The sequence below is a fragment of the Podarcis melisellensis genome, assembly GCF_964234715.1.
Source record: "Podarcis melisellensis genome assembly, chromosome: 7".
Lineage (NCBI taxonomy): Eukaryota > Metazoa > Chordata > Lepidosauria > Squamata > Lacertidae > Podarcis > Podarcis melisellensis.
The window spans coordinates 34,842,532-34,856,318 of record NC_138539.1 but is presented as its reverse complement, the minus strand read 5'-3'; the positions used below and the strand labels follow the sequence as shown (position 1 = coordinate 34,856,318).

At 42.8% G+C, this 13,787-nt stretch overlaps 1 protein-coding gene across 1 annotated transcript in view; it reads right to left on the bottom strand.

The window, feature by feature from the left end:
- Window positions 1-13,787, bottom strand: part of CYP7B1 (cytochrome P450 family 7 subfamily B member 1) — a 101,665-nt gene that overhangs the window by 47,607 nt on the left and 40,271 nt on the right. The gene's annotated exons all lie outside the window — the stretch shown is intronic.

The window sequence follows — 13,787 nt, the reverse complement described above, 5'->3', positions numbered from 1 at the left end:
AGTGACTTTGATAACACAAGCAACACATTATGGAGTAAAGGAAACCCTGCCATAAGAACTGTATGCAAAGTTCAACAACTGTGAAAGAACTATTAAAGAGGACACACAAACAAGTGACCTTGACTGACAAGCGCACTTCATTCCAGCAATAAACAGCGGCGGTGCTGATAAGTGTTCATTGGCGCAGAGAGTAATTACCTATCTGTCAGCATTGCTGGTGTATGCGAAATAGTATAAATGAAACATACATAATGTACAGCAATAATATCAGGCATGCAGAACCTAATGTATTATCATCATTCTCAGGGCCCAGGTTTATGTGGCTGCCACCACTGAGCAAATGGCTTCAAGCCATGATAATTTCATTCTAATCTCTGTTCCATATTATAATTTTCATAGCTAAAAGATACTGAGGAGCAATACGTTTCAATCAAGGACTAAATAGAACACAACCTGTAACCGGATATATTTTATACACCTATATCTTTATCTATCTATACATATATTGTTTTATTTATTTATTTTTGCTTTTTTAAAAAAAACCCTGTCAAGTTATGAATAGGGCAGAGTAAGCTGTAAATTTATGGACGGCAAACACTGTCTACAGCAGTGAGTGTCACAACGTCTGGAGATGGGCTTTACATATCATGCGTGAGAAATTCTCTCTCAGATCTTTAGAATACAATTCAGTCTTTCAGGAAATTTTGGCTCCCTCTCCCACTATTGTACCCTGACCAGATGAAATGCTGTTTTGGTTTTTAAAAGTGGGCTTAGAAATTAGGTGCACCCCTTTATTTAAGTGTGGGAAATTCATTATGAAAGAGTGACAGCTGCTCTGTTACTGCCATCAAAAAAAATCCCCCCCCTTTTTTTTTAGCCAAGACACTTTAAAAGCAAAGTTACCTTTTAAGATTTTCACAGTTACCTGAGGAAGGAACAATGAATGGTTCAGTGGTGGAGTACATTTCTTTCAGACAGGGGACCCCAGGTTCAATGACTGACATCCCAAGTTGAAAGGTTCAGGCAGCAGATGTGGCCGAGACCCTGGAGAGTTGTGGTCAGTAGACAATACTGGGATAGATGGACAAACAGTTTGGAACAGCAATGTCCTAGCTTTTTCTCCCTATTTCGTTCTTTAGAAAGTGCTATAGAAAAAGACTTTTTAGAAACAAAATGGTTATCACCAATACCAAACCGTGTAGTATACTATAGTTTTCTGGTGACTTCAGAATCACAGTTTAGAACACATAAATGACACCATTTGAAAGCTCTTATTTGGAGTCTATATGATAAACGTTTGACCTATGGGAATCAAGGAGCCTATAGCAGACAAATATATGGAGATATAATGCCTATGCTTAGATCTTTACATATGCTGTAGGATGAAAAAGAGGCATCTGAAATGCTGCAGAAGGTAACACGTGTAACCTCCCAAGTCTGATTCCATCAGTGGCAAGACACATGGGGCTTCAATGTAAAACCTACCACCCAATTCTGAGGCTAAGCTAAGCTATGAGCTACTGCACTGCCAAACAGATTTAGGGCAGTGCTATTTGCATCTGCATAATGCCATTATGATGATAATGATGATTATATTTATTTATTACCCGCATAACACCAGCAGGTCCCAGGGTGGGTTACAACTATTTAAAATTCAGAATTGAAAACATTTAATACAAATTACAGTCACAGGAATAGGGTGGTTCCCCAAAACATACATCTCACGTGTTGAAGGCCAGGGTAAAGAAATGTGTCTTCAATGTTTACTAAAAGCTGTGGATGCGGATAAATCTCTGTGGGGAGGGACACAGAAAATGCCGTTTTCCAGGCCATCAGCTCCCTAAACCTCTGAGGGTGGTGGAACTACCATGACATGTGATGCCAACATTGGCTGACCCAGAATGCCCTGAAGACGCTGTCAATTTGTGCTGCTGTGTTTTTCTATCAATGGGAACTGTTGCCAAAGTGCACAGAGCTCATTCACCTAAATGTACTTTGGTACCACACTACACTGGCAATAATTGTGTGGAAACTGCAATAATCATATACAAAGGTAAAGGTAAAGGACCTCTGAATGGTTAAGTCCAGTCAAAGGTGATTATGGGGTTGCGGCGCTCATCTCGCTTTCAGGCTGAGGGAGTCGGCCTTTGTCCACAGACAGCTTTCCAGGTCATGTGGCCAGCATGACTAAACTGCTTCTGGCGCAATGGAACACTGTGATGGAAAGCAGAGTGCACAGAAACGCAGTTGACCTTCCTGCCACAGCAGTACCTATTTATCTACTTGCACTGGCGTGCTTTTGAGCTGCTAGCTTGGTAGAAGCTGGGACAGAGCAACGGGAGCTCACCCCATTGTGGGAATTTGAACCGCCAACCTTCTGATCGGCAAAGCCCAAGAGGCTCAGTGGTTTAGACCACAGCGCCACCGGAGTCCCTGATATACAAAGCATGACTGTGGAAATAAATACTTTTTAGTTCTTACCATGTGAATCATTTGATATGATAATATATATATCACCTTAACTTGTTGAGCGAATTAGCTCTTAGACTACAGACCCTAGTTTCTATCTGTACACAAAAATTGTGTTTGGTTTCCACACACACACACACACACACACACACACAAACAAAAACCACGACAGTAGTTTTTGGCTTTGAACAGAAAAAAGCATGCTCTAGATTATGAATAGGGAAGCGGTGTCCTTCCAAACGTTGTTGGAATCTGACTCCCATCAGCCCCAGCCTAAGCAATGGTCAGGGATGATGGGAGTTGGAGTCGAACAGGTTCCCCATTCCTGCTCTATGTCTAAATTCAAATAAATTACCAGATTTGGATATCAGTTCAGTGCCACTGGCAGGTTGAAGAGCTGGACCAGATTTTAGTTTATACTGAAGCTTCAACATTGGTTGATTCTGCTTGGGTGGAAGTTTCATTATGAAGCTTTCACCACCCCAATTTATAGCTCAATGGCAATATTAACTTTGCTTAAATGCTTCAGAACATCACGTTTGACAGAAGACAACAGACTGGAAAATTGCTTATTCAAAATGCAAGAGGGAGTTGCAGTATTTTCTGGCTGCAGCATTTCTTTCTAACTCCACTGACATCCATGTTACTTGCTGCATCATAAGTCCTGCTGCTCTCTCAATGAAGCTCAGCCACAAGGTGAGACTCTGTAACAGTAGTAATGCAAGAACCAGCCTTCTCATATTAGATAAGTAAGTTTGGGTACTTCCCCGGCTTAATACTTTGCATACGGAACTAGTACAATAGTTGCCAATTTCGATTTAACGCCCATCTTGGTAACTTGGGTGGGCGACAAATATGAAATGTACAAAATCATAACTGCAAAACTCTCATCAAAATCAGATTAAAATGAAAACAGCTGCATTAAGAAACATACACCTTGCTAAACATTGCTTGCCTAGCAACCAAATGGCCAGTGAAGATTTTGTGGGTAGGGAGAGACAACCTAATTATAAAACAGTTTGAATAGTTAACCAGGAAAGAAGATGGAAACAATGGAGGAAAAGGTATTCTGCTAAACATAATCTAAAATAGTTTATCTACTACCCAAGCCAACACTTAGAAGCCCTCACTTTCCATTCCTAGAGTCTGGATCTACTGTAGTCTTCTGCTCTCTGATTTCAGCTGTTCTTTCTCCAGCAGTAGGCATACTCCATCTCTATGCTATATTTGCCAGCTTCACCTCTCTCTCTCTCTCTCTCTCTCTCTCTCTCTCTCTCTCTCTCTCTCTCTCTCTCTCTCTCTCTCATCCACTGCTCTTTCAACATCGTGGCCAATCAGAACGACAAAAGAGTTTGGTCTGAGTTTCTTTCTTCCATGGGGGGGAGGGTTCTTCCTACCCCTTCCTTTTAGTCTTTAGGATTCATTTCCCCCTTCAGTGTCAAAATCCTGGGCAGAACATTTGACCCTCCTATGCTCATTTTAACCTCCTGGTTGTAACAACTTCTGAAATGGAAAGGAACCACTTTACAATGAAGTACAGAACATAAAATGGCGGATTACGTTTCTTCACAGTTGTAACAGAAAAAAATAAAGCAAACCATGGATTCTGATGTATCCTAAGTATCCCAAGGGTCACAAACCACACTGAATTAGCCCTGTGTCAAACTTACATAGATGTGAATTAATCAGAGTACTAGAGCAAAAGCATAAAATATGCTTAAAGAATTAATGCTTCTACTTTATCCAATTTGATGCATAGGTTGTCCTTTTTGTGACAAGCTCTATTTATTTATTTTTTAAATAGAAAATAAATCCTTTCATTTCACATTGTTCTTCTTAAACCCATGGATATCCTGCCATCTTACAACATGCTTTGGGAGTGGACTAGGGCAAATCATACTCAAGCCAAGAATATGCTTGTGCTGGCTATAAACTTCATATTTGAGGTCAAGGGCATTCTGCAGAGTAGCTGCAAGCTAGAAGGGAGATGCCAAACAACTGCATTTTGTTGAACATAAGAAAAAAATGCATGAGTATGCAAATAATTTGAGCTCTTGACTCCTTCACCACACCCCAAACAATACTTCACAACAGAAGGTAATCTACAGCCATATAGGAGTTTTCCTATGTTTAGAATAAACCATATTTTTCATCTACTCAAATTAAATTACTTGCAGAATCTGAAGCCTTTACATCGTTAACATTGACTTAACCTTTAGCATTATCACAGGCAGAACATTCCTATTTATTTATTTTCATTATTTCTGGAATTTAAATAATTGCAAGTAATCTCAGTGTGAGTCAAATAATAATAATGCAATATGCACAATATTATAACAATTAAAACCACATGCACAGAACACCTAACACTCAATTTGCTCCTTTATAAACAAAACAAAACGCTGAATATATCAATTCTCACCTCCACGAAAGGCCTTGAGGAAGAGAGATGTTTTCAGCTGGTGCTGAGAGCTAAACCACTTTTATTGACAGCTGTACCACTGATTCCACATCTAGGGCACCACTACTGAGAAGGCCCTATCGTACCATTGGAATATTTTGACCATAATCCAACACAGAGCTAAAGGCAACAAAGCCCAACAAAATCAATGTGATGTATTGTCACAATTATGACGGTTTCAGAAGAAGGCTGTGAAGGCCAGTGGTTTCCCATCCTGATTTAGTTCTAGGTCTCCCAGCTGCAGGTCTTGTCTATAGTCACTATCACACCAGTTCTAAAAATGTGCATATTCCTCCAATACCTTTAGCATAACTCTCTTGTCCTTGGTGATTTTGATACCAGATTACTTGGGGTTAATGTGGTTCGAACATCAAATGCAATTCAGAAGTGCTCCATCCACAAAAAGTAAACGTCTGGTTTATGTCATATTTAGCACAAGCACGACAGAGAAACTTGTGAACTACCCTGAAATCTTTGGATGAAGGGCAGTACAGTCGTACCCAGGTTGTCGAATTCTGGAAGTCCATTCAACGTCCAAAAATATTTCACAACCAAGCTGTGGCTTCTGATTGGCTGCAGGAGCTTCCTGCAAGCAATCAGAAGCCACGGGAGCCACGTCAGACGTTCAGCTTCCAAAGAACGTTCATAAACCGGAACACTCATTTCCAGGTTTGCGGCGTTCGGGAACCAAAATGTTCAACTCACAAGGCATCTGGCTTCCAAGGTATGACTGTACCTGTATATAAATTTAATATATGATAAAACTACTACTAGTACTACTACTACTACTACTACTACTCTTAGCATGCTCCACAACAATTTAGTTGCCTTCTTTGCACAAAACCAGTAGAGAAGATAGCTGCAGATACAGATTCAAACTCCGCTTTAGCCCTCTTCAGTAATTCAATGTGCTGAACAAATAGCATCATGTGGGGGAACTGGGAATAAAGGTGCTCAGTCTCACCCTCCTACCATAATCCTTGTAGCCTTCTATGTGATTTACAACCCTGATACTTTGGGGTTCTAATATGTACAGGGACCCTCCATGAGTACAGCAGCATCCCTGCTTCAAATGTTTACCCTCCAGATTGCAGAGGGAATGTGTTTATCCCCACTTTTCTCTTCATAATGTTACTCAATTGGGAGATTATTACACCTGAAGCAGGCTAGCAACACTAGATAATTCATTTCTTGGTTACAATGGCTAGACAAACTTTCTTTAAAACAAAAGCAAAGAAATAAAACACACCCACCCCAAAAAGGTAGGTGAGCCAAAACAAATACGAAGACATTCTGAAGAAAACACCAAAATGAAGTTTCATTCATAGGTTTTGGAGATATACAGATAGAAGTGCCCAAACTTTTTCAATGACAACAAAATTAATAAATTAGGCATCAAAGTGTAAAATGCCTGTCTAATCCTTTTTGCCCCCTCATTGTATTGAGAAGCAAACCTTTCAAGCAAACATATTCTCAGAGGAGTGAGGATTTCAAGCCACTCTGAAGCTTTCAAATGAGCTCTCGAGCCCTTTTCTGTTTGGGTAGAGTCTTCAGGGCCTTGTGTGCCTGCCAGATTGCAGTTTGCCTCTGGCTAGAAGGCCATTGTTTGAAGTGGGGTAAAGTGTTTAGAAATAAACTGGGGTTTAGATGCAATTCATTTACAGTTCCTCTTAAGCTTACTCTTGCCTAATATCAAAAGTATCCTAAAGGTTAGTCTTATTGTGAGGGAGTAGTAACATGGACATTATGTGCTTTATTCCAAGAAAAAATAAATAGACTCAAATCAACGAGGAGAATGACAAATGCCTTGATCAAGACTCACCAGGTGACACCACTCCTGACAGTCACTTGATCTTTGAGCTTCTGCTATGTGAAAAATGGGACAAACTACAAACATAGTACTGCAGTTTGCTAATCCAAAATGAAGAATTTTGCAGTGGACAGGTCAGATCCTTTGGCCACCAAACACTGTTCACTGGCCAACCCAGTTTTCCTTTGACCATGCAGTCTGAAATCAAACCATGTGGGGAAAAGGCACAGGGTTTTGCAAGGACTGGTGATCAGCTGGTTGGCAGTGCCAGCAAACCTCGCTGCATTGGCCCAGTGCAGCTTGAAATCAAAACACATAGACAAAGGCACAGCGTTTTCCAGGGGTTTGGTGATCACCTGGCTGGCAGTGCCTGGAAACCACACACCTGATGCCCTATGCAGACAGGTGGGCACGGCTTAGAGTCTGCTATTTTGTGCAATGAAAGTGGCGGAAACAATTGGAGTGCAAGTGCATACATCTTCACTTGTTAAAACATATGTATGGAAGCATTTTTTATCTTACATTTACACATGACATACCCTCCAAGTGTCCCAGTTTTTTCAGTCCTAGATTTCTTAAAGCCATCCCGGCTTCTAATTTGATCCCTATTGTCTCTAGTTACCCCCACCGTCAAGCTTGGATGTCTCTATTTACCCCACGGTCGAGCTTGGAGAGCAAGATGAGCCAGTGCTTGTCTTGAGTGGTGGCTGTGAGGGAGCATCACATTGCCTCTCCATGGCAGAAGAGGCTGCCACTGCCAGTCTCCTCCCTTGGGCAGCTTGGAGCAGCTGCTGGAGAGCAGGTGAGGAGGAAGAGAGGCTATGGCTGTTGAGGCCCAGCCCTGTGTGATGTGCCAGCTCTGAGGGGCAAGCAGAGGAAAGGGCTACCCTGGGCGAGAAGAAAGGGTGAGTAGAGGGGAGCACAAGAAGTCTTGGTTTTTGGTTTTGGTTTTTTTAAATGGTATGTTTGTCCATGTCTAATCTTGCCCCTTTCTAAAATTTATTCATTGGTCTGTGGTTTGTTTTTTTTGTAACTCTACCAAAGCATAAAATAAAATTGGAATTAAGGAGTGTTCTCAGGACGGCGGAGAGCATGTGTACTGTGTCCTGTTGGTGTAGTGGATACGGGTGGCACTGTGGTCTAAACCACTGAGCCTCTTGGGCTTGCCGATCAGAAGGTCGGCAGTTTGAATCCCCTTGACGGGGTGAGCTCCCATTGCTCTGACCCAGCTCTTGCCTACCTAGCAGGTTGAAAGCATGCCAGTGCAAGCAGATAAATAGGTACGGCTGCGGCGGAAGGTAAATGGCATTTCCATGAGCTCTGGTTTCCGTCACGGTGTTCTGTTGCACCAGAAGTGGTTTAGTCATGCTGGCCACATGACCCAGAAAGCTGTCTGTGGACAAACACTGGCTCCCTCACCTTGAAGCAAGATAAGTGCCCCAGTTGCCTTTGACTGGACTTAACCATCCAGGGTCCTTTACCTTTATCTAGTGCTGAAGCCACTCACTCGTCTTCAGATAGGAAATGCTCTGTGCAGGGGAGAGGAAGATAAAAATGGGGTGGGGGTCAGGGAGGGTCAGTTGGAGGGGAGTCAAAAACGTCCCTATTTTCATCTGAGGAATGTTGGAGGATATGGCATGACTTTTTTGGGATAGATAACACTGCCACCAGGAAAGGGAAAGAGAGCACTGCTGATAAAAGGAAATTGCCAAATATGGACTGCAAATGAGTTTAGTACCATGAATGAGTTTAGTGAAATCTGAGACCTTCCATGTATTGTTGGACTCCCAACTCCCATCAGTCCCAGCCAGCATAGCCAAGGGTCAGGGATTTGGAAGCTGTAATCAAGCAACATCTGGAGGGCCACACACCCTCCCCATCCCTGATTTAGGGAAGCTGTGTGCTAAGATAGTATGATGGAAGGGTAACCCTGCACCTCAAACGCTGCCCCAAACAGATTAGTCAGGAGTCTGTCACCTGTCTAGCAACACTTGTTTCCACTTGCCGTGCCAATAACGTCTCTTCCAAATGAATTGAAACCAAGTGAGGTGGTGCCAAAAAAAGGTTGCCTGCCTGACTCTAATCACTCCAACTGTCACTCCCTGAACTGAAACGCTGCTTTGAAGAGGTCACGGCTAAGAGGATATTAATGCTTTTGTTTATTCCTGGGAGATGAATATGTGATTTCTCCTTGTGTTGCTGCTTCTCATTTAGCTTGTAAAATAAACCTCAAAAGTGTGGTGCAGTTTTGCTCTCCAAATTGAGAGCAAAGGAAAACAAACTCCGTCTTAGAAATTATGCTTCCCCCCCCCCACCCCAACTGATAGATTCAGTTTCAGGAGGGAAAGCAAAAAAGCATTTTGCATTACTTTTAAGGCCTGGGGCAGAGCAGCTTGGAGCACTCCTCAAAAGACTGCAGAAATACACAACGGGATAAAGAAAGTAAATGTAAGCAGACAAAAGTGCCAAATGAACGAAACAAAAGTTGAAAAAGAATCCCTTGAAAACATAAACAAAAAGTTATACAAAGTTAGGGAAAAGTAGCTACAGGTAAAACTGCTACATAGTAAGTTAAAAGATAGGAGGAGGAGTATACAAATGTTGTGAATGGTAGTTTCCGTCACCCAGGTCCCTTTATTCATCTGAATAAAAATAAATGTGGTGTAAACTGATGACAACAAATCTTGAGATTAATGGAGGTTTTATCACTCAAGATTGTTGCATCTGAACCAGGTCCTTGCATGCTTGGGTTTGTAAGCAATGATTAAACCACAGTTTCACAGTATGCACCTCATTCAACTGTAGTTTTACAATTCAGGTTAGAAGAGCACCAAAGCTGGGCGTGTAAGGGAAGAGATATGCAGGGGATGTGCAGGTATCTAGCTCATTCTTAGGCTGGTAAATCATGGTCATGTCAGTGGCTGGTTCTGCAACAGTTGCATTTTATGAAGGCTTAAGGAGTTGCAATGCTTCTTGCTCTCTCATTTTTATTTCATTGATTTTGGTTGGAACGTTGGCAAAGCTGCACATAAGGAATTTAAAACAACAATGGGAGAAGCTACTATTTTACCCAGAGGTAAATTTTACCTATTTCACCACAAAGGATTATATGCTCCCAAAATGATCAAAAAGAAGAATGCATGACAGTTGAGTGATTAATTATTAAAATGACTAAAACCCATATAGGTTGCAATCCTATGACTATTAACTAGGGACTAATCCCCAATGGGATGCGGGTGGTGCTGTGGGTTAAACCACAGAGCCTAGGACTTGCTGATCAGAAGGTTGGCGGTTTGAATCCCCGCGACGGGGTGAGCTCCCGTTGCTCGGTCCCTGCTCCTGCCAACCTAGCAGTTTGAAAGCACGTCAAAGTGCAAGTAGATAAATAGATACCACTCTGGCAAGAAGGTAAACGGCGTTTCTTTGCGCTGCTCTGGTTCGCCAGAAGTGGCTTAGTCATGATGGCCACATGACCCGGAAGCTGTACGCCGGCTCCCTTGGCCAATAAAGCGAGATGAACGCCGCAACCCCAGCGTTGGCCACGACTGGACCTAATGGTCAGGGGTCCCTTTACCTTTTAATCCCCAATAAACTCAATGGGATTTCCTTCTGAGCATGCGCTCCAGATTAATTAGGCTGCAAAACTGTTTTTTTTTAAAAAAAATATTATTATTATTATTAGTTGTTGTTGTTGTAATTTGTACTGCTACAATGTAGAGTGCCACAAAAGCGTGTCATGCATAAAGGAGAAGAGATAACAGCAAAGGTTGTGATGGCATATTCAGGTCTCAATGTGTGTCAACCCTGGAAACATATAAAATACACGAAGGAAAGAAGAAATGAGCATATCTCAGAGCTGATGCAGAGTGCATTCCACTTATTACCAGGCAACTAAAATAGCCCCTAGAAGTTAAAAATTTACAGGAAGGATTGTGTTTCCTCACAGACTTGAATCCTGGTATTTATTTTTCTACAAATTATGCACTGGGAGTATTACTTACAAAGGCAAAGAAAAAGAGGAAACAAGCACTGGGGATATTACTTACAAAAGCAAAGAACAGCAGCGGGAGATGTGCCTGGCTACAAGGGGTTTAAATAATCAAGCAAAATGTACAATTAGGCAGACAGCTTGGGACTAAGAACATTTGACTTATGAGAAAACATGCCTAGGATTGCATTGCTACTTTAGGCACAGTCCCGTATTTCTCCCTGCTTTTCTAAAATACCCCAGTGGCCAAAAGTCCCTGTTTACCTGTGATAAAACCTAGGATGATAGACTTTGGGAGGGTTCCTTTGAGATCCTCTAGTCCGGCCACTGATCACTGCAGGAATCCTGGAATGACTGCCTATCTTTGCTGCCTAGCTCCAGCAAAGGAAAGCTCATAATGTTTCAAGGCAGTCTGGTCCACTGCAGAACAGTTCTTACCATTTAGCTCTTACTGCTTAGCCAAAGAGGGCAAGGCTATTGGTATTAATGGCTGGCAGGCTCCAGTGGGCCTATTTTGCCTCTAAAGGCTTATAAGCTTTACCACAAATGACAGGTTAAAGGTAAAGGGGTAAAGGGACCCCTGACCATTAGGTCCAGTCGTGACCATTAGGTCCAGTCGTGAGGTTGCGGCGCTCATCTCGTTTTATCGGCCGAGGGAGCCAGCGTACAGCCTCCGGGTCATGTGGCCAGCATGACTAAACCGCTTCTGGCGAACCAGATCAGCGCACAGAAATGCCGTTTACCTTCCCACCGGAGTGGTACCTATTTATCTACTTGCACTTTGATGTGCTTTCAAACTGCTAGGTTGGCAGGTTAAAGGTAAAGGTACCCCAGCCCATACGGGCCAGTCATGTCCGACTCTAGGGTTGCGTGCTCATCTCGCTCAAGAGGCCGTGAGCCGGAGCCGTCCAAAGACACTTCCAGGTCACGTGGCCAGCGTGACGAAGCTGCAGCTGGCGAGCCAGCACCAGCGCAGCACACGGAAACGCCGTTTACCTTCCCGCTATAAAGCGGTACCTATTTATCTACTTGCACTTAAGGGTGCTTTCGAACTGCTAGGTGGGCAGGAGCAGGGACCGAGCAAGGGGAGCTCACCCCACCGCGGAGATTCGAAATGCCAACCATGCGATCAGCAAGTCCTAGGCACTGAGGTTTTAACCACAGCGCCACCCATTGGCAGGTTACTGAATTGCAAAATAGCATCTGCTTTATGGAAGAGAACAAAATACATATCTAACCCCATGAACTGTTGTTTTGAAGCTGGTAAACCCTTGTGAAGTCAGCTGATGTATCTATGTCTATATTTTACTGAAACATACCCCAAGTTAACCCTTTTACATCAGCAGTTGGGATCCCAGGCACTTTCTGCTAGGAAAATTGGAACCAGTTGGTGCTGCATAGTTAACATGGGGATAACAACAAAACTCCGCAGTTCTGTAGCCTCGAATCATGTGAAAACACAGCCAAATGTTTCCCGACAATTCCATGACTCAAGTATATCAAGTATTCCTCATGGGCATAATAATGAATTCATACAAAGAATTAATTCTGCAGCACTGAGTTTCTCCCCAAATAATTATCACGCACCTCCTATCATGGAAATTCTGGGGGCAAAAGAGAGTGTATGGTTGGAGATCATAGGGAAAAGGCGAAACAGGCAAACAGGGGTAAGTATAGACAGGCAATATGCAGTTTTGCAACCAGGCTGAGTTGTGGCTGACATATGCAGCCTCTGCTTGCCCTTTGTCATGTATGCATTTCACCTCAAAAACTGTCAGTGACTTGTCAGAATCAATCAGAAAATCTGATGCTGTTCTACAGTGATGTACAAGGTTGGACAGCACGACACCAAATTTCTGGTGGTCTGTGTCAAGAACCATATGAAAACAGATGTCCTCGTTATTCCATTGCTTGGGTACAAAGGAGGACCAGTCTTACCTTTTTGACCCACTTTTGGCATCAATAAGAGCCGAGTAGGAGAAAAGCAATACTGTACACAGGGGTGGGGTGGGCTATCACAGTCTAAACACACCAACATATAACTTTCTGTCTTTTCAGAGTGATCAGAAGAATGTCGTGGCTCCTGAAAGGATTTCTAAACAAAATGATTATTTTCAGAAAAAGCAAAATGTAGTCTTTTGTGTTTATAAAAAAGGGGGGAAATTCAGATTATTTCCTTTCATTTGCAAGCACAAAAAAATCCCTCACATTACGCACATTTGACTTGCACAGTTTCAATACTACACCGTTGGAAGCAGGCTGGTTGAAACTGCACAAGTTAGGCCCTAAGGAGGGCAGAGAGCTTAAAGGCTTTTTTTGCGCCAGGTCTCTTTGGGGTTACCCAGCATATTCTCAAATAATGAGTGTTCATTGGCATTTTATGTAATTATGCACAATTCCGCTTAGGTTGTGTTCTGAGGAGACAAAGGCCTTGTGGATGTGTTTCTTGAGCTGTACAGTGGTACCTCAGGTTAAGTACTTAATTTGTTCTGGAGGTCTGTTCTTAACCTGAAACTGTTCTTAACCTGAAGCACCACTTTAGCTAATGGGGCCTCCTGCTGCCGCTGCGCCACTGGAGCACGATTTCTGTTCTCATCCTGAAGCAAAGTTCTTAACCCGAGGTACTATTTCTGGGTTAGCGGAGTCTGTAGCCTAAAGCGTCTGTAACCTGAAGCGTATGTAACCCGAGGTACCACTGTATTTTAATTTGCCCTTTCTAGATAGGGATGCACTCTCCATGGAGGAGCAGGTGCATACTTGGGGTAGGGAGGGAGATCCTTTGCCCAACATCGTCACTGGCAGCCTGACTGGCTAAGAGCACCATTTCCCGGCTATGGCTAATATCTATTTGTGGCTGCAGCAAGCAATGCATTAGAAGCTTCAGCAATGTAAAGCATTACATATGGGGCTGCCCTTCAGGTTGGTCCGGAAGTTGCACATATACCACTTCTGACAAACTCATCCTTGTCTCCATGCTTCTTTGGGTTCAAAGAAAAGCACAGGAGAACCTTCCTCTACTTCTTCAAGGATGGCCAACATGGTGCTTTACATAAGCACCC